Genomic DNA, 25,841 nt, shown 5'->3' with positions numbered 1-25,841 from the left:
TTGCAGGCCAGGCGACTTTTGCGGAAGTCGTAAAAAATAATAGTAATAGTAAAAAAGTAAGCAATAACAATAGTAATATTCCCGAAAATTGTAATACTAGCAATACCGGTTTTAAGCCGGTTAAACGTAAAACTCGACCGGTCATTATTATTAAACCTAAAGAATCTAACCAAGCATGCGATGATACTCGAAAGGTCTTAAAGTATAAATTAGATCCAAGAACGCATAAAATCAGCAATTTTAGGAACGGTAGAGATGGTTCCATAATCGTTGAATGTGCTTTTGGGAGAAAACATAGTCCAAGTGAAAAATGACATTGAAAGTAATCTGGGTGAAAACTATTGCGCTGTTGTTCCCACGTCTGTTCCAAGTATTGAAAGTAGTGGGTATGAGTGAAAAACATTCCTCTGAGGCCTTTATTGACTTTTTAAAAAGTTAAAATGAAGGCATCGAAATAAATGATATAAAAGTTGTGAATATATACGAAAATCCGCGCTTGACTTATAACAAGTTTAGCGCAGTGGTTGAGGTCGATTTGACGACTTATAATTCTATGTTGCCTGCGAAAAAAGTAAATATAGATTTTGATCGGTGCTTTATTGTTCCCGCGATTAATGTGCTAAGATGCTTCAAATGTGGGGAATTTGGTCACAAGAGCATGGATTGAAAAATTGTGAAGCCTGCTCGAAATGTAGCCAAAAACACACGACATCAGAATGTACGTCAACTGTATTGAAATGTGTTAATTGTTCAAGAACGAATAAGGAACGTAATATGAACTTGGACGTCAACCATGCCGCATTTAGCTCTGATTGTTTGATTTATAAGCAGGCTTCTGTCGTGCTCTTCAAAATATCTTAATTCTCCACGTTTTACTGGCAAAACACAGAAGACGAATCGATTTGCTCTTTCTCAGTCGGATGTTACTTTTTCCGACGTGACGAGTTTTGTTTTGCTTTTGCAGTGCTTTGCTGCTTTGCTCTGCCGGCGAGTGAACATCAGTTTGGTTTCATCTTTCTTTTTCTGCCGAAGCGCTAGCGAATGCATGCTCTCAAGGCCACTGAGCAAATCGTTCCAGTCCATTTAATTGCCTATCGCATATTCTCTTTGGGACACGGAGCGAATAGTCTCGTGTCTCCAGTGTGCGAAGAAAATATTAGCTCTGTTTGTCGTTGTGCTTCTTCTGTGCAAGATGAGTGGTCGTAAGAGAAAACAATATTTAGGCATCGTTCGGAGGGAGAGGAAATGGTTGAACAGAAAACGAAAGCAACTTGATCGTTGTGAGAAGCAGATTGCTCTGCCTCTGTATGCATATGATGAGCAAAATGAAGTCTGTTTACAGGAGACTTTTAGATCAAAAGAAAAGTAACTTACGTTTCAGTTTCAACTTTTATACATTACATATGTAAGACCTATTCTGGAATATTGCAATATTGTATGGCACCCACAGACTGCGTTACACGAAGGACGCATTGAATCTGTTCAGAAACAATTTCTACTATACGCGCTTCGAAAACTTAACTGGACAGTATTTCCATTACCATCTTATGAAGCGCGCTGCATGCTCATCCATATACAAACACTTAAAGAACGTCGCGAACAAGCAATGCTTTACTTTATCAATGACATTATTTCTCAACGCATCCAGTCCGCAGATTTGCTTGCTCAATTAAACTTTTATGCGCCGAGTCGTAACCTTAGAACTAGAAAAATATTTTTGGAAAAATCATATAAGACCAATTATGCGAAAAATAAACCAGTCAATAACATGATGCGCCTTTATAATCAAAATTGCGAAAGAATTGACATCACTATGTCCAGAATCCAAATGAAACTACGACTTAGCCATAGAAATAATGTATAGTATATAGGAAAACATTGTAATAACATTATTGTATGTAGTCTACAAATGATTGACGAATACAACGAAAAATATACAAAAATATACAATAAATAGCAACAAAGTTCCAAGAAGAGTGTGAACAAAATCGATTTTTTGTACTTGAATATTGCGGGGTTATCAACAAACTACGTACCATTGCGTCAGATTGTTGAAGAAAAACCTGATTTAATCCACCTAGTGGTGAAAGGAACCTTTGTTATACGTAGTGATGTCCGATTACTTCTCGATTAATTGAACTAATCGATTATCCGCTAAAATAATCGATTATTTTTTAATCGATTGCTTTATGTTCCGATTATTAGATAATCGATTAACTGGCCGATCGATTATGCCGGATTATTTAAAATTTTATTCTTTGACAATTTCTAACAAATTTAATTATTACAGTGGCAGGCGCTTACCTTCTAAATTAACCACACGCAATCAGCCAGTTCGTTGGTTTCGAGATACGATGCTGATCTAAGAAACCAGTAGTCGTATGTTCAAATCTCAGCCAGGCAGTGCTCCTAGATACAGTCAGTAGGATTGTTGCAATAGCCCCGTAACTGTCTTGTACTCTAATATCTGGCTGTGAAGTCTGTCGATAAAGATGGGTCAAATCTTAGAAAGGATGTTTAATCCCAAGGTTTTGCTTTGAATCATCCAGTTTGCACGCAGTAGGCCGGTTTAAATACCACGCTGAAGCCTAAAAACCAAACTAAACTTTATCTAGATACTAACTGTGCTACCGTCAAAAGATAATTCGAAAATTTGTCAGTCTGTCAGACACGGAATTTTGCAAGGAATTTTTAGAAAACTGGGTAATACACTTCGTCTTTTTCTATACAAAAAACCCGATTTAATCCACCTAGTGGTGAAAGGAACCTTCGTTATACGGTCTTACTTGGTATTTGAGATAGAAATCGACACGTTTTCGGAACATAATTCATCTATTGGTTAACGTTGCGTAATGCGTTGGTTTACATAAAAAATTTGAAAATTGAATAAGTTTACAAATTTTGAACGAAATAGGAACACTTTTAAATTTTTATAGATCCTTTTTTCATGAAATTGCTGAGTAAGGATAAATAAGTTGTTATTAATTTGAGTAAGTGCCAATAAAAGTAAGTTGTAAGAGGAAATCTTATTGTTTAACATATACATTGCCTAGTAAAGGTCTAGTTTATAGGTTTTTGAACTATGCATAATTTCCTGTAACGCCATTCTATTTGATTCACATCAATAGAGTTTTCTTGAATAATTTTCATCAATTTTTATTAACCTTCGGTTACTCACGCTGTTGTATTTTGTACAACACGTGTAGGTTTTTCAATGCCATATTGTTATAAAGTTACAAATCGTTGTTTAACTAACGTATATTCTTCGATAAACTTATTCTGAGCAAAATGTCATAATTATTCAATGCATTAATAAATTAAATTGTTGGGAAAATAGATCAGCATAAACCACCATCACAGAAACGAAACAATTGTAACAAGTACATGTATTGAATAATTGTATATACTTTTCTGTTATTATTTGCCAAAATTCCATGATTAGTATTACTTGTATAAATATAGATATTAGTTAATGTTCAGGTCACGACGTAAAATTAATTGATTGTTTTCAAGTAAATTTCCAATTAAAATCTGTTGTCGGCAACACCGCGCACGACACACAGTGTTTGAATCAAATGCTTCGATCGTAATGAGATCCGAGACGCTCGCTTACGTGCAAATTTGCTTATCAGCGCTAACTCGATCGAGGAGGTTGACCTGTCGAAAAAGGCTGATGACCCGCCCGCAGTCGGGAGAGTGTTTCAATTTTCTCTCTATCCTTGGGGTTGGTCGGGTTGGCTAGATGTAAGCCGTGCGGTAGAAGAAGATCACTTTAACCGAAATGCAACTTCGTACTTTCGAACACAGCGATAAAGGACTTCGCTAGGTAGATGTTTCGATAACGAAGTTATCAAGAACGGCTTATCTGAGGATCACCTTGCCCTGATCTTTCACTTTGATCTGACCCGTGAAAGAGGCAGGAGTTGTCCGTAAAATTGAGATTCGCGTCGTGAATTAGTGACTAGGTGACAAAATACATGAAGATTTCTTTTTCAGTTAGCTAAATAGTTTCCCTTTCCCAGAGATAGGCAGGGATAGAGCGTACCGCGCCTAGAAAGTGCTACCCGTGTGCGACCGTAGTGCGTGCCCGCAAGTGTGCTGCGAGAGGTAGGGCACCTATTATTGCCAAAAAGGCGGTGTGTGTAAAATTTGCGTGTGGTTCTTTTTATATTTGGGTATTAGATTCGCCACGGAACACATCATCTGCGTAGCGTCACATTGTCAGCGACTTCTCGACCCCACCGTCAGCTTCAAGCTTTTCCGGCCCGCTACAACGCCGGACGAGGGTAGCATCCGTTACTTTGCGCCCTGTACGGGATAGGCTGCCCGAATAGGATTCGGCAGCATCCAGCAGCCTCCATCAGCAACCAGTAAAGCAGCCAAATCTGCACACGCCGTGCGCCGTTAGCAGGAGAAGAAATTCGGGATCCGCGTGGCGCGGATCGAACCTAGATCGCGTATTGCCCAGCAGAGGGATGGCGGCCCCGCCATCTTGTTAAAGTACATCGACCACCAGCAGCAATGGTAAACCGCATATAAAACCCGGGTATTGCGTGAGTACTTTCATATAATTCTATTGTCCATGCGCATGCGACTATTATACGGGCCGTGACCCTAAACGAACAAGCAGCAGCGGGTTGATAGCCGCCCACCGCACATGCCCCGTTAACTGAACGCATCGTCTTGCACACACCGCTAGCGAGTAGGGAGAGAATGGGAAAGGTAGGAAATAAATAGGCCTAGACAAATGAAAATCTTTGATCGATCGAACAATAATGTATGGAAACGCACAATGCAAATAGTTTGCCAAATTATTTTGCTAATATAAAACTGCAGTAGTACGGAAGGAAAGAGCATTCACTTATGAAACGAATCTCCATGTAGCTGGCTTAAAGAAAATTTCATGTGTTCGGGTTGCGTCGGTTTTTAGGTTTCTTTTTTTTTGTAATTATTTTCTACTGGGGCGGCTGACTCCGAAATCAGCCACGGACACTCTCGAATCGTATGCCGTTATTTTGAAGTGGAAAACTGGACTCGGCCAGTGATGAAAATCCCCCGTTCAGTTTTCTGTCCTCGCAAGTTCCCAAGCTGCGTTTTTAAGTACTAGGTCTACACTGTAGGTAAAGTGTTTTGACGTATCGAGTATACGGAGTATATCGCAACGTGTTAAGTCTGCCAACCCGCTTCCCTTCCCGAACGAGGAAAAAAAAAGGAATCTCTCCCTGCGAGAGTCTCAGGCTGGGCAACCGTGAATCTCGGTGGGTGGTCTCTCCTTCGGAGAGTGGCGCTTAAGCCACCCGCTTATTGATCGGGTAGCGAGCAGGCGGACCTGTTACACAATCAGCATGCGAGGTGTACCGCAATTGACCCCAAGTGGAATTTTCTCTCGTTTCTTCATATGGAAAAATGGTGTCTGTATGCAGCAAAACTAGCCAATGTAAAATGTTTAAAATGTATCCGTCTGCTGGTAGTCGAGTAATTCGTAGTCAAAATTAAGGTATTTTTTATAATGAAAGTTCTACAGTTCCTAAACAAGCAAACATAGAGGTATACTATATTCAGCAAAATTGTGTATTTTTATCATTTGTACAACTTTGTAACACAAGCAAAAGTCATACAACAATTACAAAAAGAGCAAAAATATAAAAACTGAGTTTACAAATTCATATACAATAAATAAGATTTTTCTATCTTAGCTGCAGAGATGGAAGGTTACTGTCTCTAGCAAAATTTCTTGTAATAATATGCTCTATAACTTTGCAGAACACATCAATGTGTTATATTGACACTGAAGAAAAATATTTTTTTTATTTCACTTTTAGGGGGATTAATCAAAATTTAGATTCCACCAGACGATAGAGCTTTTAATTTCAAGAAACTATTCTAAAGTTTCGATAAACCTAAAACCAAGTTTTCCCAGTCAAACCTCTAGTGCGCACGTTTTCTTTGGTTTGGGGTTATAGTGCGCGCGAGTAACTGTGTTGCAAAAGTTGGCGCGAGTGTTCGAGGGTTAATATCTTTTGACCGGTACAACCAATTCTTATGAAATTTTGCATATATATTCGTAGTGTCAAAACCTCTCGTTTGATATTAAAATAATTGAAATTAGGTAAATTATCTTGGTTAAAATCATTATAAATTATTGTTAATTTTGGTGTGGTGTATACGGTTGCTCATAACTTTCAAATTAAACGTCCAATCAAAAAATCATTCAATAGTGATCTATTAGGATATATTATCTATCAAATGAGACTAATAACGCATAAATCGGTTTGGCCATCTCTAAGAAACAGGCGATAATTATTACCTTGTCAAAACAGGTTTTTTAAGCATAATTTTTAAACTACTTGTTTGTTTTCAATTAAAAATTTCTGAATAATTTAGCTTTAATAAGGGCTTTCATTTGATACTAAGATCGTTGAAATCGGTCATGTAGTTCTAGAGAAACCCGTGTCACGTATTTTTCACATTTTTGCTTATAACTTTTAAACGAAATGTCGTGTCACGAAGCAACTCAATAGTGATCTACTAGACAATAATACCTTTCAAACAAGAGTAATAGCGAACGATTCGGTTCAGCCATCTCTGAGAAACAGGCGATAGAAAAAATCATTACATACATACACACACACACACACACACAGACATTGCTCAAATCGTCGAACCCTATCGATTGGTATATGTGACTTGGCCCTCCGGACCTCGGATCAATTTCGTGTTTTTCGACCAATTTCTAAACCTTTGTTATAGTATAACAAAGGTAAAACAAAAAATGCGGTCTCCTCGATTTCTATGTAACTAGCCTAAGTCTGACTGCACATTCCAAAACACTCGTGGACAGTACTATGGGACACAAAACTATTTTTTGGTGACGGGAATTGTAACGAGGTTACAAAATAAATAAGGTAACAAACCCTATTGTCCAATCCCACACACAACCGTCACTAAAAGCCTGTTCGCGTTACCTGTCGTTATCCCCGTAAAAAGGTTAGGGTACCGCGACAGTAGAAAACCCTGCTAATGCCCACCGGATGGAACCTGGCGAAACTAGCCGAAGCTGAATCGTCGGTCCCGTCGTAAAGTCCTGTGCTTGACAGGACAGGCAAATCAGTCTGGGGAATGAGCGATTTTAAAGATAGCCACCTAAGAGACGACACGCAAGATTGGAAAGGGCTAGAAGTTAGAAGACGCAAAGTGACACATGAGAAGACGAAAAGCGAAGTAAACTAGTATTCGGAAAAGATACAATAAATAGAAGTAAAGTGAAAAAAAACACGAGTAGAAAATATAGGCGCTAAAGCGAGGTTAGATTACCTAGTCGAACGAAGCAAAAGACCACCAGCACCCTCCTTCAAACGGATGTCTTCCCTTAGATCTTGAGAGCGCGACCGTCGTCAGTCGGCCTCAACACGTGTCGACCATGAGTGCGTGATCCGATTCTCCGAGCAACACACCGAGCGAGCAGGCAGTTGCTACCATCCGTGGCCCTATACACCATCGATCGTAGGAACCGATCGCCGAAGAGCGAACCGTATGCTATACCCACCACATAACTAATTGTTACTGTCCGTGGATTCATCACCGTTCGTACCGGCTACCGGATGTCGGACCCGGTCGAACTAAAACATTTCATTCACCATTTGCCACCCACCACGTATTTGGTACGGGCTATCTGTAAGCGGTTCACGAAACCGCTGGTCTAGCACAGTCACCCGTTCATCGGAACATCAGAGACCCTTCGTCGACAAGAAGCAGTAGGCCGTAAGTAAAACTGAAGAAAATTAACCACTAGATTAAGCCAAACGTGTAAATGAAGATCTGTTAACCCTCGAAATGGTGTTTGCTGCGATATGTGTCCTCGGAAAGTGTGAGTCCCCGAATGTGCCCCCCCCCCCCTTGCCCCCCAGATCGGTTCGCGAGTTAGCCTTCGGTAGGTTAGTGTAGGATGCCTAAGGGACTCTGCACTAGCCGATGGTTGCTCTTGTCCCCCTGTTGAGTCGGCCGAACGGATTTAACCGATGTTAGGTTAGTCGGGATTTCGTTCGTAAGTTTATAGTTGAGCGTTTGATGGACCTGCCCTGAGGTATTCTATCCGGACCGGGATTGTATCGCTAAACACGCTCCTTCACGGCAAGTTAATCCTTGCCTAGCGCTTAAGTGAAGGTTGTCACTGCTCCCTGCCCTAAAAACCATCCCGCCCCGTTACAGGACGTAAAGGTTATAACCAATCGATTATTTCGATTAATCGATTATGCAGCGCCGATTAATCGATCTCGATTATTGGCCGCCTAGAAAGTAATCGATTGTTAACTAATCGATTAACTGAAAAAATCGGACATCACTAGTTATACGATCTTACTTGATATTTGAGATAGAAATCGACACGTTTGGTTCACATGAAATTTTTGGAATTTGAATAAGTTTACAAAATTTGAACCAAATAGAAGCACTTACAAATTTTGATAGTTCCTTTTCTCATGAAATTGCTGAGTAAGTTGTTACTAATGAGGGTAAGTGCAAGTAAAAGTAAGTTGTAAGATGAAATATTATTCTTTAACATACACATTGCGTAGTAAAGGTCTAGTTTCTAAGTTTTAGAACTATGCATAACTTCCTGTAATGCCATTCTATTTGATTCACAACAATAAAGTTTTCTTGAATAAATTTCATCAATTTTTATTAACTTTCGGTTACTCATTCTGTTGTATTTTGTACAACATGTGTAGGTTTTTGAATGCCATATTGTTATAAAGTTACAAATCGTATATTACGTATATACTAACGTATATTCTTCAGTAAACTTGTTATGAGCAAAATGTCAGAATTATTCAATGCATTAATACTTTAAATTGTTAGGAAACAAGATTAGCATAAACCGACATCACAGAAACGAAGCAAGTAGCATGTGTAAATGTAAAATGTTTAAAATGTATCCGTCTGCTGGTAGTCGAGTAATTCGGGGTCGAAATCAGGGTATTTTTCAAAATCAAAGTTCTACAGTTCCTAAACAAGCAGACATAGTGGTATACTTTATTCAGCAAAGTTGTGTATTTTTATTATTTATGCAACTTTGTAATACATGAAAAAGTCATACAATAATTACAAAAAGAGTTAGAATAGAAAAACTGACTTTACAAATTCATATACAATAAATAAGATTTTTCTATCTTCACTGAAGAGATAGAAGGTTACTGTCTTCAGCAAAATTTCTTGCAAATATGCTCTAAAACTGTGCAGAACACATCAATGTGTTATAGTGAAACTGAAGGAAAATAATTTTTTTATTTCACTTTTAGGGGGATTAATCAAAATTAAAATTCTACCAGACGATAGAGCTTTCAATTTTAAGAAACTCTTCCAAAGTTTCGATAAACTTAAAACCAAGTTTTCCTAGTCAAAACTCTAGTGCGCACGTTTTCTTTGGTTTTGGGCTATTGTGCGCGCAAGTAACCGTGTTATAAAAGTTGGCGCGAGTGTTCGAGGGTTAATATCTTTTGACCGGTAAAACCAACTCTTATGAAATTTTGCATATATATTCGTAGTGTGAAAACCTCTCGTTTGATATTAAAATAATTGAAATTAGGTAAATTATCTTGGTTAAAATCATTATAAATTAATGTTAATTTTGGTGTGGTGTATTCGATTGCTCATAACTTTCAAATTAAACGTCCAATCAAAAAACCATTCAATAGTGATCTATTCGGCTATATTACCTACTAAATGAAACTAATAACGCGTAAATCGGTTTGGCCATCTCTGAGAAACAGGCGTTCATTTGTACCTAGTCAAAACAGGTTTTTCAAGGCTAACTTTTAAACTGCTTGTCCGTTTTCAATAAAACTTAGCAAAACGTTTAGTAATGATAAGAGCTTTCGTTTGGTACTAAGATCGTTAAAATTGGTTGCGTGGTTCCGGAGAAACCCGTGTCACGTAGTTTTCACATTTTTGCTTATAACTTTCAAACGAAAAGTCAGACCATGAAACAATTTAATAGAGATATACTAAGCAATAATTCCTTCCAAACAACAGTAATAGCGGTCGAATCGGTTCAGCCATCTCCGAGTAACAGGCGATAGAAAATTTGGAGCGAACACACATACACACATACACACATACATACACACACACACACACACACAGACATTGCTCAGTTCGTCGAACCCTATCGATTGGTATATGTGACTAGGCCCTCCGGGCCTTGGATCAATTTCGTGTTTTTCGACCAATTTCTAAACCTTTGTTATATAGTATAACAAAGGTAAAACGTCCTCAGTTGGTGTTTTTATCAGAAACTCACATTGTTGAAATTGAAGTATATGATCAATATAGCATTCCTGGATACAAAGTTGCTGCTTGTTTATCACATTCTAGACATACTGGCGGGGTTGCTATTTATGTCAGAGAATCAGTTCAATTCAACCTTTGTCTTAACGAAGCGAATGATGGCAACTGGTTCTTGGGCATTACAGTTGTGCGTGGCATGAAGATGGGTAACTATGGTGTTTTGTATCATTCTCCCAGTTCTAGTAACCAGCGTTTTGTTGAAATCCTAGAAAACTGGCTAGAGACATTTCTTGACTCAAGTAAATTAAATATACTGGCTGGTGACTTTAATATTAATTGGCGTAATAACTCAGAATCACAACATTTGAAGCATTTAGCTGATTTCTTCAATTTAATAAAAACTGTAGATTTCCCAGCACAGCAGGACCTTCATTGATCATGTTTATTCCAATTTTGACACTATTTGTTCAGTTGTGGATACTAATTTGAAAATAACCGATTATGAAACATTAATAAATAACGTTTTGGAAAACTCAAATAATAATGAAGATTTTATTAAATTGAAGTGCTGGAGAAAATATTCGAAGCAGGCTGTTTCTAATCTCGTTGAGAGAAGCGAAGATTTTCTGCTCGCGGTCGGAAATTTAGATGAATCTGCAGCTGTTCTTACAAATACTTTGAAAACGTGTACTAATAAATTGGTTGAACATAAATTTGTTTCTTTGAACAACTCGAACAGCTGGTACAACTTAGATCTCTTACGTCTTAAACGTAAGAGGGATAAATGGTATAAAAAGTTTTGTAGATCTAATAGTCAAAATCATTGGAATAAGTACACGTAAGTACATAAGAAAAAATTTTCTTTCGTTTTTGTCTTTTTTTCGTAGATTTTTGCATGGAAATTAACAACGTATAGGGTAAGAGCACCAGTTTTGGCCATAGTTTGTCAAACTTTTAAGGGTATCGATCACGTTTTATAAAAAACGAATAAACTAAATATGTTTAATCTCTGGCCCTGTAATTTTCCTGTACTCTAACAGCCGGCTGCGAAGTCTGTCGATAAAGAAGGGTAATGTCTAAAGACGGTATAAACCCATGGCTTTGCTATTCGCCACTCTGTGTTCCTATTTTGGCCACCCTGCTGAAAAAGTATTGCAACACAAGTTAAACTACCACGTAAACTAACTGAATTAGTTATCTTTTTAATATGAAATTGCAAGGATTAGCATTGCTTCCGGGATTTTAACCTTTTTTCGTCACACCTTTTCTTGTGCAAGAGTGCAAAAATTGCTGTTCTAGAAAAAAAAGTTTTAATAAAAATCATTTTTTCCTTATGTTTAAGTTTATTTGAGATTATTTCTAATCCTTTAAGCAGTTTTCAGTTATAAATCCGTTTTTGCAGCAATATAATCAATATGGCAATATATATATATTATGGGAAATCTTTTGGATAATTTTCATAGCCGATGATTCAACAACTTCTACTTTATTTTTTGCTTGTTACGGGTGCAATCAGTGTAACAAAAGCAAAGCAAAGCCCAGGTGCTACATTCCGCTACCGAAACTTGACCTACTGTTTTTATACGACAGACTTCGCAGCCAGCTGTTAAAGTGCAGGACAATTGTAGGACCAGTTGCTGCAATCCTGTTAACTCTAACAGCCTCTCCCAGCATTATACCTCGAGGCAAACTGGGAGGCATGACGGAGTTATGTTAAACAAAAGTGTTTTTCATAAACCACAACTGCAAAAAATTGACATTCAACTTTCAGCTTTACATAGGACAATTTGGTGAGATATCGTAATATACTGATGCATTACCTTCAAACGTTTGAAAAGTGTGTAACAGCCTTTTGATATCTGAATTTCAAACATAGTTTTCTTTAAATATTGTGATCGTGAAGAATAATAATCACTAGGTACCATAAGGAAAAAAATAATTGGCCTTTCTAAACATACTTTTGTTCGAGCCACTTAATCTCAATTACAGAAATCGTCGCTTATAGCGAAACTAATCAAAGAAATTTATGCTGTTCTAGAAATAGATTATATTTCAACATTATTTTAAGTCTGATACAGTACTTTCTTATGTAATCGAGGAACATTAGAACCTATCGAGATATGAAAGCAAAACTTGAACTTCCCTTTGAGAAAACCATATGTATTATTTAATTTATTCCAGTATTTACATGGCTTTTCAAATTATAAGTGGTCATCTTACCCCGTTTTCTTTGACCAAGTCCCAATGTAGAGTGTAGAGAGAAAACCTTGAGCGACTTTTTTTTCTGAAACGCTGTCCTGGGAGTATAATCAAAACAATTATCAAATTAATTATGATTCCTTCGTAGTTTATCCACGTGGAAGCCTCCATGATAGCTTCGCTAACTCGGGCGCTGGCTGAAGTCACAGTTTCGGGAGTTCAAATTGATAGTTGTTGATGACGGACCATGAGAGACGAGAACCATTTCCTGTCCAACGTAAATAAAAGTTACCAAAAAAGTTGTGAATATTTTGAACAATATGTAAATTACATGAAAAATTATATTTTATGGAGTATCACGATTGTTTTTGGTAAGAAAACCCTTCACATTGAATAACTACGTATGATGCTGCACTATAAAATCGCTACGTAGTATTTCAATAAGCCAGGAAACAATTTTTTCCTCCTCCTTGGACAGTATCGTTCCAGTACTCTGTGTTGTGGTTTTCTGCCTCTTGCCACACGTACGGTATCAAATTGTAGACCTTAGATACCGTATTTTTTACGAGTCGCGTATTACTTTGATTGTACACCTGACAGGCAATGTTTTTCGATGAAGCCATAATTTTGTGTACAATGTTCAACAAAGAATATCAAATAGTCAATAAATTTATTGATAAATTAATTAATTAAGTAACTCACTGTCTTCCAGCGGTAAAAAAGAAAAAAAATTTGGAATTCCACGACCACAATATCAGAACTAAATATCAGAAGATTTTACATATGGCGAAAACGGTCATATGAAATATGAAATTGCTTTGACGTATGGCCAAAAGCGGCATAACGAAAGTTTTTGATCTCCTATGGCTAAACATCTTTTTTTATATAAAAAAACTTCTTCACGTTTATCATATGATCGATATGGTTTGAGAAATAATCCATTACACCATATGGAAAAACCCAACGAAAAATAAATAATTTTAGATAATAAATGTTATGTACTGAAAGTTCCTCTCGTACTATGCTGTCAATAGGTTATGTGGGAAATTAAGGGAGGCCTTTTTTATTTTTGCAATATTCCTAGAATAATAATTTTCTAGTATTAGTTTTCATATAAGTTATATGAAAAAATATCAAAAATTTGATTGAGTTTCATCTAAAGTTGTATTATTAGCCATATATTTCATCAATTAACACGTAAATACAAGTATGGCCAAAACAGGTGCTATGGCGATGGGCAAGACACTGTCGAAAATATATTACTTTTCCCTATGGAAATATTTTTCCAACCTTAATATATTGACCTTTCCCACCCATAATATAACCGAAAGCCCTATAAAGTTACATTTATTTATACATTTATAGGGTTTTAATAGAGCCTAATATATTAATATTATGATAATATTATGAAGTGTCTTGCCCCTCGTGCTATGGCTAAAACCGGTGCTTCTGCCCTATATTAAAAGCAAGAATAGATTTGGTTTTCACGTTTAAACTTAAAATAAAAATGTCTATAATCCATATTTTTTGAAGTAGGACTACTTCTTTGATTTCTATATTGGGGTGCACTTTAGAAAAACGAAAAGGGAACATGTAACGAAAAGTGGTTATGGTTTGCACGCTTATAACTCAGTCATCCGTCAACAGATTCTAGCGATATTGGTGTCAATCGATTGGAATTTCAAAAAATCCATAACAATACAATAGATTCCATGTTTCCCAAACAGACGTTTAATAATTGAGAAAATATTAGACGGATATTCATTATTTCATTATTTTCATGTTTTTGCCTTCCCACGCCAATGCTTCCCTAGCACAGATGACAGAAATATATATATATATGGGCTATGGGTTAAGCTGACCTTTGATTGTATTTAATTTACGCTCTATAGAATCTGCTCGAAAATTGTTGAATTTCAGCAGTTGCTGCTTGCTCGGAATAAGGCATCGAAGACATTCAAATTCACCAAGCAAGACGCCAACAAACCGAAGAAGCCACCGACTCGTCCGCCAGCGAACGATATGGTTTTTGCTGCTATCAATACCCAGTAAAATCAATGGATCCTCGCTGTAAGCCGTTAGAAGTAAATCGCCGCTAGCAACAATTGTGACGTTCCAAGGTTGGACACATTCGTGAAAAAGGTTTTGAAATTAGCTGTCGAAAAGCTGGTCCAAACAAAAAGAACAGGCGCTTCCGATTCGTTCACGGTTGATAAAACGGACGAAAACAATTTATCTTTGCTAACTGCTGCAAAGGCGGCTCCAATTAAAGCTGTACTACTGGAGTAAATATGCGGGTGCCCCCGAACAAAAATCTACTAAGCCAATGAAAACCGTAGCAAAAGCACCGAAAGCTTCAGTCAAAGGAAGTCGTTCCAGCGGAGAAGGTGCCCGAAAAAAACTGCTGCCTAGATTTAAATTTCCTTGATTTGCATTACTAATATTTGGTAGAAAAAAATCAGTTCTTTTAAGAACTACTGAATAAAAGTATACGAAGCAGTTAAATTGATTTTTCTCACATTTTAAAGTAATGTTGGCAGTTTAGTATGAGCGTTCGAAGTACGAGCCCGTCAGAAATTACATGTTTAAACTGTATTAAGACAAACATTCCGAAGAATATTTCTGAACACAATTGTTCATATACCTACACATGCAAAATAATACGAATTTAAGATTCTTTCTAAAAACATGAAACGAGTAAGCCACATTATCTGGCAAAAGAAAACTGCGCCACTTCGTAATTGAAGACTAAGCGTTTAGTGAGAAAATCGAATTGCATCTTCATTTATATATTGGGCCCTAAAAAGGGCTAATTGTTGTATAGTTACAGAAGCCTGACCAGATACATTTACTATAGGCCGGTATACTTTGGTACCTTCCGAGACGGCGCGCTTGGCAAACTCACCCGGCACAACCATACACAACTGTGAGTGCACGTCTGCCATGCCCGTTGCCGTGCCATCCCTGTCGGCATTAAATGAAAGAAAATAGCGTTGCTCTCCTAGTAGCGTGGCTTCTTCTTCTCTTTCCTATCGCGCTTTGCGACCTTTCCACTGGTTTTCGGTGGCATGAAGACGATGCTAATGCTTCATATTAGGTTGCTCTGCAGAAACTGGTAGCTCTTCATTAAGGAAGCAGCGGACACCGGTTTTGTTCAAACAATGTACGGTTTCGTTGTACGTTGTACCGCCTTTCTTTCGTGTCTATGATTCTCTGCCCTACGTTGATCCGCCTTTGTTACAACTTGCTGCCGTTTGCTCTGGTATATAATCAGAAGTAAGCCGGCGAACGGCATCATTTTCGCATTGGCATCGGTACGGTACAGAACAGACAGCAGAGAGTTGCGATTATATCTCCCTCACTGGACTCGGCAAACTGGTAAAACGCAGCGGCAGCAGCAGCAGCAGCAGCCGATCATTGTTTGGCGTAGAGTGCGCCGAACGCGTTGGTACCGGAGCATCGATCTATTATCTGCTATATTAGAATATTTGGTTGCGGGAGCGGAAGAGCTTGAATTAATGGAAAATGCTCTGTGCGGTAACCATTGTCTCCATTTCCCTGGGAGGTTGTTTCAAACATTCAAGCCATGCTGCTGGCCGGATTTTCAACCTGTTACCGATCACTTTCAAAATGATCGGTACAATGAAAGAGTTTTTTTAGTTTAGCGTTTTTAGTTCGTAAGTTTGTCAATATTTTGTTTTGCGTATGATCGGTTCTTAAATATTGTCGTTAATTGTTAATTTTCTTTGCTGTTCAAAATTTGTATTTTTTGTTTAACATAGGTTTAAGTATTCGCTAACATCTACTAACATAAAAAACAACCGTTAATTAGGCTACGATAAATTGCGAGAAAAAAAACTATGTATTGTGGCCGTTTATAAGCCCGTGGAATCACCGCCGGCTGACACCTAGACCTAAAAGAGGCCTTGCGAGCCCACCCCGGAACGTGCAGACCAGACGTTGGGTTATTGAACGTGCTTCATACGGAGCCGTGATACCGTCTAGACTGCGGCCACGACTTAAAAACGGTTACAAATAAACAGAAAGATCAGATGTACCGGAAAAACCGCAACGGCAAAAGACGGCAAAATAGTCCGCATTAAAATTGAACCGCTAAACTAACCCCTCGAGATTCTGCACAGCCCTGGAAGTTTAACCGGTTCAGCGAATTGGCGAAAAAGGGAGTTATTGTCGCTCGCGGTCGTTGAGCATCCGGTTAAGAAAAGGGAGAGAGGAGATCGTCGAAGATTAGAGGGAGATGGAGGGTGGAAAGTGTCATCGTGAGGAAAAGGCAGAAACCGTTCGAGATCAGTCGAGCTCGAACTAGACAGCAGCCAAAAACTAAATTTTTAATCGTCGAGCCAAACCGAACGAAGCAGGGGCGGACTGGGAGCCAAAGGGCCCACCGGGCCTTTGAGATTAGGGGCCCCGTGCAACTTGACTCGACTCAGGCACGTCGAGTGTCGAGTATCGGGAGAACGGACAGCATAGCGGCTCGATGCTCGAAACAAAACAAACTCAGTCGTTATTAGGACCGAGTTATCAGCTTTTAGCGTGTGCGTCATATTAGCGGTTCACGGTACTTTAGTTTGGACGCATTTTTCTTCAACCCAATCTTCGCTACTTTGAGTTTTAGTTTTTGCAGCCACCACCACAGATGTTGTTCTATCGACAATATCCATTTCATTGGCAAAGCAGACGAACTAACTAGATTTGCTGACGATTGTGCCTGTGTGTTGCTCCTTTCATAACATCCTGTAACGACATGTTGTACAGCCCACCTGAGGGACCATCACGTTAATAAAGTCCACTGCGAGGTTAGAATGGCCATGATTTTACGGTCGATGGTAACATACGCAACTTTGAAATCAATGAAATAATTGTGCGTAGAATTCTGTATTCATGAACTTCTTGGAGGATCTGCCGCAGCGTGAATATTTGATTCTTTATTGACCGTGCTTCAGCGAACCCGGAAGAGAACTTTCCACATTCTGATAAGTGCCACTGCGCATTTTTGCCAGCAATGCAACGTTTTCCTCATCTATCACCCATTCATATTTCAAATAAGCGTATCAAATCAAATTAAGTATCAAAGTACCAAATAAGCGGATTTTATAAATGATAGGATGTCAACAGTTCAATATAGATAAGTAGCTTACTGCGTCTTCACATCAGAACAAAACAGTTCATAGTGCAGGCGATTCCCGTGCCGAGTTATAGCTATCCCTGGGATTAAACTCTTGGATTCTCCTACAAGAATTCTGCTTCTATAAGTAAGGTATTCTGTGCGAATCCTCTGCAGAATTTCTTCTCACGATTCCAATGTGAGGAATGCCCGATACTCTGCGCGAATCTTTTTGGTTCGTCCTGATAGAGCTGCGGAAAAAAGAATCCACCGTCTAAAAATGTCAGTACGAAGAGCACGTGCTCGTCAGTCCAGAGGAGAGGTTCGCCAGCAACAACACACGGAGTTTCTACAAAGCGGTCAGGTGCAAGAATTTTGCCATGCCTGTGATGTGCAATGATAGTGCTGGCAACCTGCTTACTGACAAAACGACGGCAGCAGCCAGGTGGAAGAGTATTTCCAGACGCTGTTGAATAGAGAAGTAAACAGGAAGATCAGCAGGTACAGGATAAGAATTTTGAGCGACGGCCAAACTGTGGAGCCATTGACACAGGAGGAGGTCAAAAAAGCAATCAGTGAGCTGAAAAACGGTAAGGTTGCTGTAAAGGATGGTATCCTGGCTGTACTTCTAAAAACGAGGAGCGAGCAGCTGTACGAAACAATTCGCCACCTCATTGTCAGGAATAGAATATGGGACGAAAATAAATATCGGAGGAGTGGTTGATTGGCCTCATTTCCCATAATTTTAAAAACGGACATCGACTTGAGAGTACAAACTATCGAGACATTACGTTGCTCAATTTTGCCTATAAGGTGCTCTCCCTATCGTGTGTGGCTGAGTCCGTTAGCTGAGTTCTTCGTCAGCGAGTTTCAAGCTGGTTTTCATGAGGGTCGCTTCACGATGGATCAGGTATTTACCCTGCGTCTAGTAACTGACGAGTTCCGGGAATACAACTTGCAGATTCATCATATTTTTATGGATTTCAAGGCGGCATACGATTCAGTAAAACGAAATGAGCTGTGACAGTTAACGCTAGGACATGGTTTTCTCACAGAACTAGTTACGTTGATTCGTGTGACGCTGGATGAGTAAAAATTATAAGTCAGAATAGCAGATGAGACCTCACGTGCTTCTTGATTTTGCGGATGACGTCGATTTTACCGAAATCAAAAGTACAGCAGCGAAAGAAGCCTTTAGGTCATTTATTGAGAAATTGGGACTTACCATTAACACCGCCAAAACGAAGTACATGGCGTGGAAATCCAAATGGTGTTGGTGTCGAAGAGGAACTGAATATATTTTGATATGCTCGTGATATGTGACAACGATGTAAGTCGCAAAATAAAACGACTAATTGCAGCTGCGAATTGGCCTTTACGGAGGCATTACATTTTGTAGCTGAAGTCCTGTAGCTTGCAAATTCGCATAAACTGATGCTCTAGAGAACACTAATCCTCTCGGTGGCCCTTTACGGACATGAATCATGGACGCTAAAAGAAGCTGATCGACGAATGCTTGGGGTTTTAGCGTAAAGTTTAGCAAAATCCAAAATGGCGTGTAGCGCAGATGCATGAACCACGAGCTGTATTGAGAATGTAAATATGCTGTTATAATGAAGATAGTACAGTGTGACAGTCTGCGCTGGGATTGTCACGTGTCTAGAATGCCCGACGAAAGAGTAACCAAAATTATTTTAATCATAGAATCAAGAAGAGACCGTAGACTTCAGAGAAGACATCGCCACTGAAGTAAACTAAGTATGGAGCTTAACCCGACAGTTCGATATTTATAAGTAGTCAAATAACTGCGGATGAAATACTAATTCTACTTTTAAATACTCAGAATTGAAGCTAGTAATATTTTCTGAGCTTGGACCCCAACAGCTCAACTTAAATGGTTTCATGAATCACGGGGCCCCAGCAATTGAACATTCGTGAGTCGTAGAAAAAGTTCAATTGAAAGAGAAATTTTGGTTTAAAGTTCGGGTCCCCAACAGTCCCATTTGAAGCTGAATTTTCAATCATCAAATCGGTTCATTTCATGAATCATGGGGCCTCAGCGATCGAACATTCGTGAGTCATAGAAAAAGTTTAATTGAAAGAGAAACTTTGGTTTAAAGTTTGGGGCTCCAACAGTTCCATTTGAAGCTGAATTTTCAATCATCAAATCGGTTGATTCGAACATTCGTGAGTCATAGAATCGAACATTCGTGAGTCATAGAAAAAGTTTAATTGAAAGAGAAACTTTGGTTTAAAGTTCGGGGCCCCAATAGTTCCATTTGATCATGGGGCCCCAGCGATCGAACATTCGTGAGTCATAGAAAAAGTTTAATTGAAAGAGAAACTTTGGTTTAAAGTTCGGGGCCCCAATAGTCCCATTTGGAGCTGAATTTTCAATCATCAAATCGATTGATTTCATAAATCATGGGGCCCCAGCGATCGAACATTCGTGAGTCATAGAAAAAGTTTGATTGAAAGAGAAACTTTGGTTTAAAGTTCGGGGCCCCAATAGTCCCATTTGATCATGGGGCCCCAGCGATCGAACATTCGTGAGTCATAGAAAAAGTTTAATTGAAAGAGAAATTATGGTTTAAAGTTCGGGGCCCCAACAGTTCCATTTGAAGCTGAATTTTCAATCATCAAATCGGTTCATTTCATGAATCATGGGGCCCCGGCGATCGAACATTCGTGAGTCATAGAAAAAGTTTGATTGAAAGAGAAATTTTGGTTTGAAGTTCGGGGCCCCAACAGTTGCATTTGAAGCTGAATTTTCAATCATCAAATCGGTTCATTTCATGAATCATGGGGCCCCAGCGATCGAACATTCGTGAGTCATAGAAAAAGTTTGATTGAAAGAGAAATTTTGGTTTAAAGTTCGGGGCCCCAACAGTTCCATTTGAAGCTGAGTTTTCAATCATCAAATCGGTTGATTTCATAAATCATGGGGCCCCAGCAATTGAACATTCGTGAGTCGTAGAAAGAGTTTAACTGAAATAAAAATTTTGGAAAATCTCATTTTGTGTAACGACGAAATTTTTACTGGGGCCCACCGGGCATTTGCCCGGTTGCCCGGTGGGCCAGTCCGCCCCTGGAACGAAGAGTTCAAATTTCGGTTGTGAAACGGGGAAGATAAAACCCAGATAGCCATTTTTCGAAGAATACGCTTCGAAGACTTAGTGCAGTGCTGTAGTATAGGAAGGTAGCAGCTGTTCTTGATTGAGGTGATCCTGTTCAATAGGGGAGATCGTGGCTTCTACGGACGACTGCCCCGAGAAGATAAGCAACGTTAGCTGCTTCCGGTTCTGGATTGGCCGGCATTATCGAGCGGATTACCCTCTCTGAGGTCAAGAACACCCATCGAGTAAGATCGTCTGGACTGTCATCGCTTCGGAAACCCACAGTTTGACCGTGAAGCGGTCATGGTATGTAACCTCTCTCCCTCTCGCCGTTCTGCATGTCGTCGATGGGCCCCAACGCGTCGTGTTCCTGATCGGTACCGCATCGTGACCCTAAACCTTGTTTAATAAACGTTTAAGATTAATAATTTCTTTTAAGTCTAAAGAGCTGATCCTTTTCTCTATCAAATTCTCTTTTGTTGTCCGCTTCAGTTGGTTCGTGATGGTAAGTAATCGCAGGTACTGAGTCTCCCGAACACGCTACGACCCTGAGTAGACAGAGTGAGCTAGCAGGGCAGTGTGAGCTTTCTCATACTTACAATTGGCGATCCACGTAAAATAAAAATATTCAAATCCTAGATTTGAATATTTTTACCGTGTTTCGGGGAGACTCGAGTACAGGTCGATACTTGTCTCGATTGTTCTTTGCATGAATACTTCCTTTGATGGTCTTGCGCGTGGCCGATTGTTAGAATCAAGTGAAAACGCGATAACCGTATCTGTTGCAAACGACGCATGACCAGATTGTATCCGTGGATTGTAATGCTAGATCGAAAAACGCGATAATTTCAGGTTTTGAAAAACGAATTTTCAGCAATTTTTACCATTCTTTTCTGAATTTGTTGAACACGTGGAAGTTGGAGAATAAAAGAATTTTTAACAATGGCTACGGCTATAAAAAACAAGTGTACAGAAAAGAATGTAAGGGAAGAAAGTGATGTGAGGAAAACTCATACGATAGTCGATAGTGAAACAGAGTTTGGTGGTGTAACGGGAACAAATCTGGAGGGGAACGGTATAGCAGACGATAATGGGTTGCAGACTACGAGTATTGAACAGGAGATTACGGATTGTCTTTGTCGGTTAGGAATCGTTAGCAGCGTTTCTGATTCGACATATTTGATTGACTTCCGAGCTGCTTTGTCAAGTCTCGAGTCGGAACTAATAATGTTAAGGCAATTCCGAGCTGAACACGAAACACGCTCCTCTAATTTTGAAACGAATGCTTCCAATAATGATCCCATTATCCCTAGTGCCTCAATTATCAACGTACAAACGGTGGCAGTCTCGATTTCTGAGCCTACTCAAATAACTAGCATTTGCACCTCTCGTTCATTCTTGCATACAGGTACTGTTCCTAAATCGTCCAGCATAAATATTACTTACACTACGGGAAGCAATCACTATTCCAGATCGATTACCACTCCCGCAGTTCAGCCAAATAAAAGCATATTGAGGGTCAACTTGGCCAGTTACATTCAGCTGGAAAACAGATCCACTTCAGTAAATCCTTCTGAGAAACTCAGCTTAACTCCATGGATCCCAGCGTCAGTTCAAACTTCCTTCAGTAAGGATAGGCGGAATAAATATTTCTATCCACCGAATACGGGCATAGGACAGATTAATTTCGTCCAACCAAATCCTATTTCCGCTTCGTTTACCTGGCAACCCGTTGGCGATCGCAATCAAGAATATCCTGGGTTGTGTCAACCTAATCTCGAACCAGTATTTTCTACAACTACGCTGGGAAATCAAGGGGGATCTCAACCAACATCTGTTATTCCTGTTTCTGATTTCCAATCGCGACCGATGATATCGACTGCTCATCGAACGTTACCAGTATCGCAATGGAACATCGAAAAATACTCCGGTACAGATCAGGGCGCGAAGCTAAATGAGTTCCTAGCACTCGTGGGTCAGCTTTCTCTGTCTGAGAGAGTCTTGGAGGCAGAATTATTCGATTCGGCATTTCATCTATTCACTGGACCAGCCGCTAATTGGTACAAGTCCATGCGTTCCAGTTATAAGCTACAGAACTGGCAACATTTAGTGTACGAGTTACGGAAAACTTTTACACATCCGGAGCTCGATTCAATTATACGATCTCGCATTTAGCAGAGATATCAGCAGAAATCTGAAACATTTCAGAGTTACTTCTTCGACATTGAAAAAATGTTAAGGTCCATGACAACTCAAATGAGCGACCAAGAAAAATTAGAAATTGTTAAACGAAATCTTCGCAGAGATTATAAAAAGGCTTTACTCTTGAGAAGTATCCACACATTGCCAGAGCTGATTGAAGCAGGACACCTTATTGATGCTTCTAATTTTTCACCGTTGCCTACTGTTGCTGGTAATGTAAATATGATCGATCAAATCGCGACAGGAGGACCTCACATAAAAGGTGCTCAATCAACCTAAGAAATATACGAACTATCAAACATTCGATGGCGCCCTATATAAATTTATTTCTATTTCAAACCACCCTGCTGATTTTAAATTCGAATGGAAGTTGGTAGTTCTCCCTGAAAAACAGGATTCAATTTGGCAAGAATGCCACGACAAATCTATGCACTGTTTAAAAAAAATACTAGCTAGAATTAAGTCGCGGTACTACTTGCTTAAGATAGCTTTAGATAGTAGAATCAACTGCCAAAATGTACAGGTAAAAGACCTGGAAGAGAGGCTCACAGCCCATCTCAAGTCCATCTGATACGTTTGCTTTTGTAGTAATATGTAGGAAAAATTGTTATGCTAAATTGTAAACACACTTCACTTCAGGTCGTCGAATATAAAATATCAGGTCCGATGATAGTGCGACTGGAAACAAACAAAAATTGACTTCGAAATTAACGCAGCTAGCCCCTGTATCTGCCTGCGGGGAAGAAACAGAATGCCGAAGTTATGCCTGTGCCACCTGTTGGACCTTTGTCACCACCGAAACTCTCTGTGAATTTGTCTTCCCATTTATCGACATTGTTGGCTAATTAAAAGTGAATTATTAAAAGTAAAGTAATTTAATAATATTCAGTAAAATGTGCACGCGTCACTTAGCTTGAAGAGCAAGATTCCGATTGACAGAAATGATTGACAGCTGTCCAATCATTGCCCGAAATAACCGGTCCGCATTTCGACATTAAGTTCGAAATTCGAGGGGCACGCAAAAATTTTGATACTCACCGTTAGAATTTAGGGTTCTAATCGGTCGGAGTAAAATAATTACATTTTAATTTAATGTCTTGAATTGATGGGTGACCTAGATCACTCAAGAAAAGTAATTTCGCTGGAGACCAGAGTCTCGCGACGATGAAGGTCAGTACCAGGACTTTCAGTACCAGAAAGTAATTCTCAAAATAGCGCGGAGTTGAATCGACGTTGATGCCTTATGACCCCGAAAGTAACTTCTGGAGTGACTAGATCAACTCTATTGATCAAACAAATAAACAAGTCGGAAAATAAAAGCCTTGCCAGAAATGGAAACACTTGGAGTGACAGAAACTAAATATTGTCCACCAGCTAGGAAATAGAAAGATAATTAGGAATAATGAAAGATTGAACGACTATGAATGAACGAAAGAGGTGAATGCATAAATACGAAGGACGTCTATTGAATGAAATGAATGAATGGGTTAGAATGAATAAAGAAAGAATGAAGAATTAATAAAGAATGAATGAATGAATTAAATATAGGTTTCCTTAGCGTAATGCAAAGGAGTAATAAGAAATGAATATGGGAGTAAAATTAAAGATTTTCCCATTAGAAATAAAGAAGGAAGAATGGTAAGAAGACAGATTTTGCGATAATAGGTAGAGATTAAATATTAATCCACGCGAAGGCCGGACAATCCACGGATTCGAGATGAGTTATGAAGTGAGCAACAGGTGGTAGTAAATAAATATGATCCAGTCGTGCTACGTCGGCGAGTCAAACCGAAGTATTTATGTAAAAATGGTTGAGACATAAACGAAAAATTATTCACATAATTTTTCTATGCCGGCCTGGGGAAGATTGTTACCGATCACTTTCAAAATGATCGGTACAATGAAAGAGTTTTTTTAGTTTAGCGTTTTTAGTTCGTAAGTTTGTCAATATTTTGTTTTGCGTATGATCGGTTCTTAAATATTGTCGTTAATTGTTAATTTTCTTTGCTGTTCAAAATTTGTATTTTTTGTTTAACATAGGTTTAAGTATTCGCTAACATCTACTAACATAAAAAACAACCGTTAATTAGGCTACGATAAATTGCGAGAAAAAAAACTATGTATTGTGGCCGTTTATAAGCCCGTGGAATCACCGCCGGCTGACACCTAGACCTAAAAGAGGCCTTGCGAGCCCACCCCGGAGCGTGCAGACCAGACGTTGGGGTATTGAACGTGCTTCATACGGAGCCGTGATACCGTCTAGACTGCGGCCACGACTTATAAACGGTTACAAATAACCAGAAAGATCAGATGTACCGGAAAAACCGCAACGGCAAAAGACGGCAAAATAGTCCGCATTAAAATTGAACCGCTAAACTAATCCCTCGAGATCCTGCACAGCCCTGGAAGTTTAACCGGTTCAGCGAATTGGCGAAAAAGGGAGTTATTGTCGCTCGCGATCGTTGAGCATCCGATTAAGAAAAGGGAGAGAGGAGATTGTCGAAGATTAGAGGGAGATGGAGGGTGGAAAGTGTCATCGTGAGGAAAAGGCAGAAACCGTTCGAGATCAGTCGAGCTCGAACTAGACAGCAGCCAAAAACTAAATTTTTAATCGTCGAGCCAAACCGAACGAAAAGTTCAAATTTCGGTTGTGAAACGGGGAAGATAAAACCCAGATAGCCATTTTTCGAAGAAGAATACACTTCGAAGACTTAGTGCAGTGCTGTAGTATAGGAAGGTAGCAGCTGTTCTTGATTGAGGTGATCCTGTTCAATAGGGGAGATCGTGGCTTCTACGGACGACTGCCCCGAGAAGATAAGCAACGTTAGCTGCTTCCGGTTCTGGATTGGCCGGCATTATCGAGCGGATTACCCTCTCTGAGGTCAAGAACACCCATCGAGTAAGATCGTCTGGCC

This window comes from Sabethes cyaneus, chromosome 2, assembly GCF_943734655.1.
Source record: "Sabethes cyaneus chromosome 2, idSabCyanKW18_F2, whole genome shotgun sequence".
In the NCBI taxonomy this organism is placed as follows: Eukaryota; Metazoa; Arthropoda; class Insecta; order Diptera; family Culicidae; genus Sabethes; species Sabethes cyaneus.
This window is presented reverse-complemented; position numbering follows the sequence as displayed.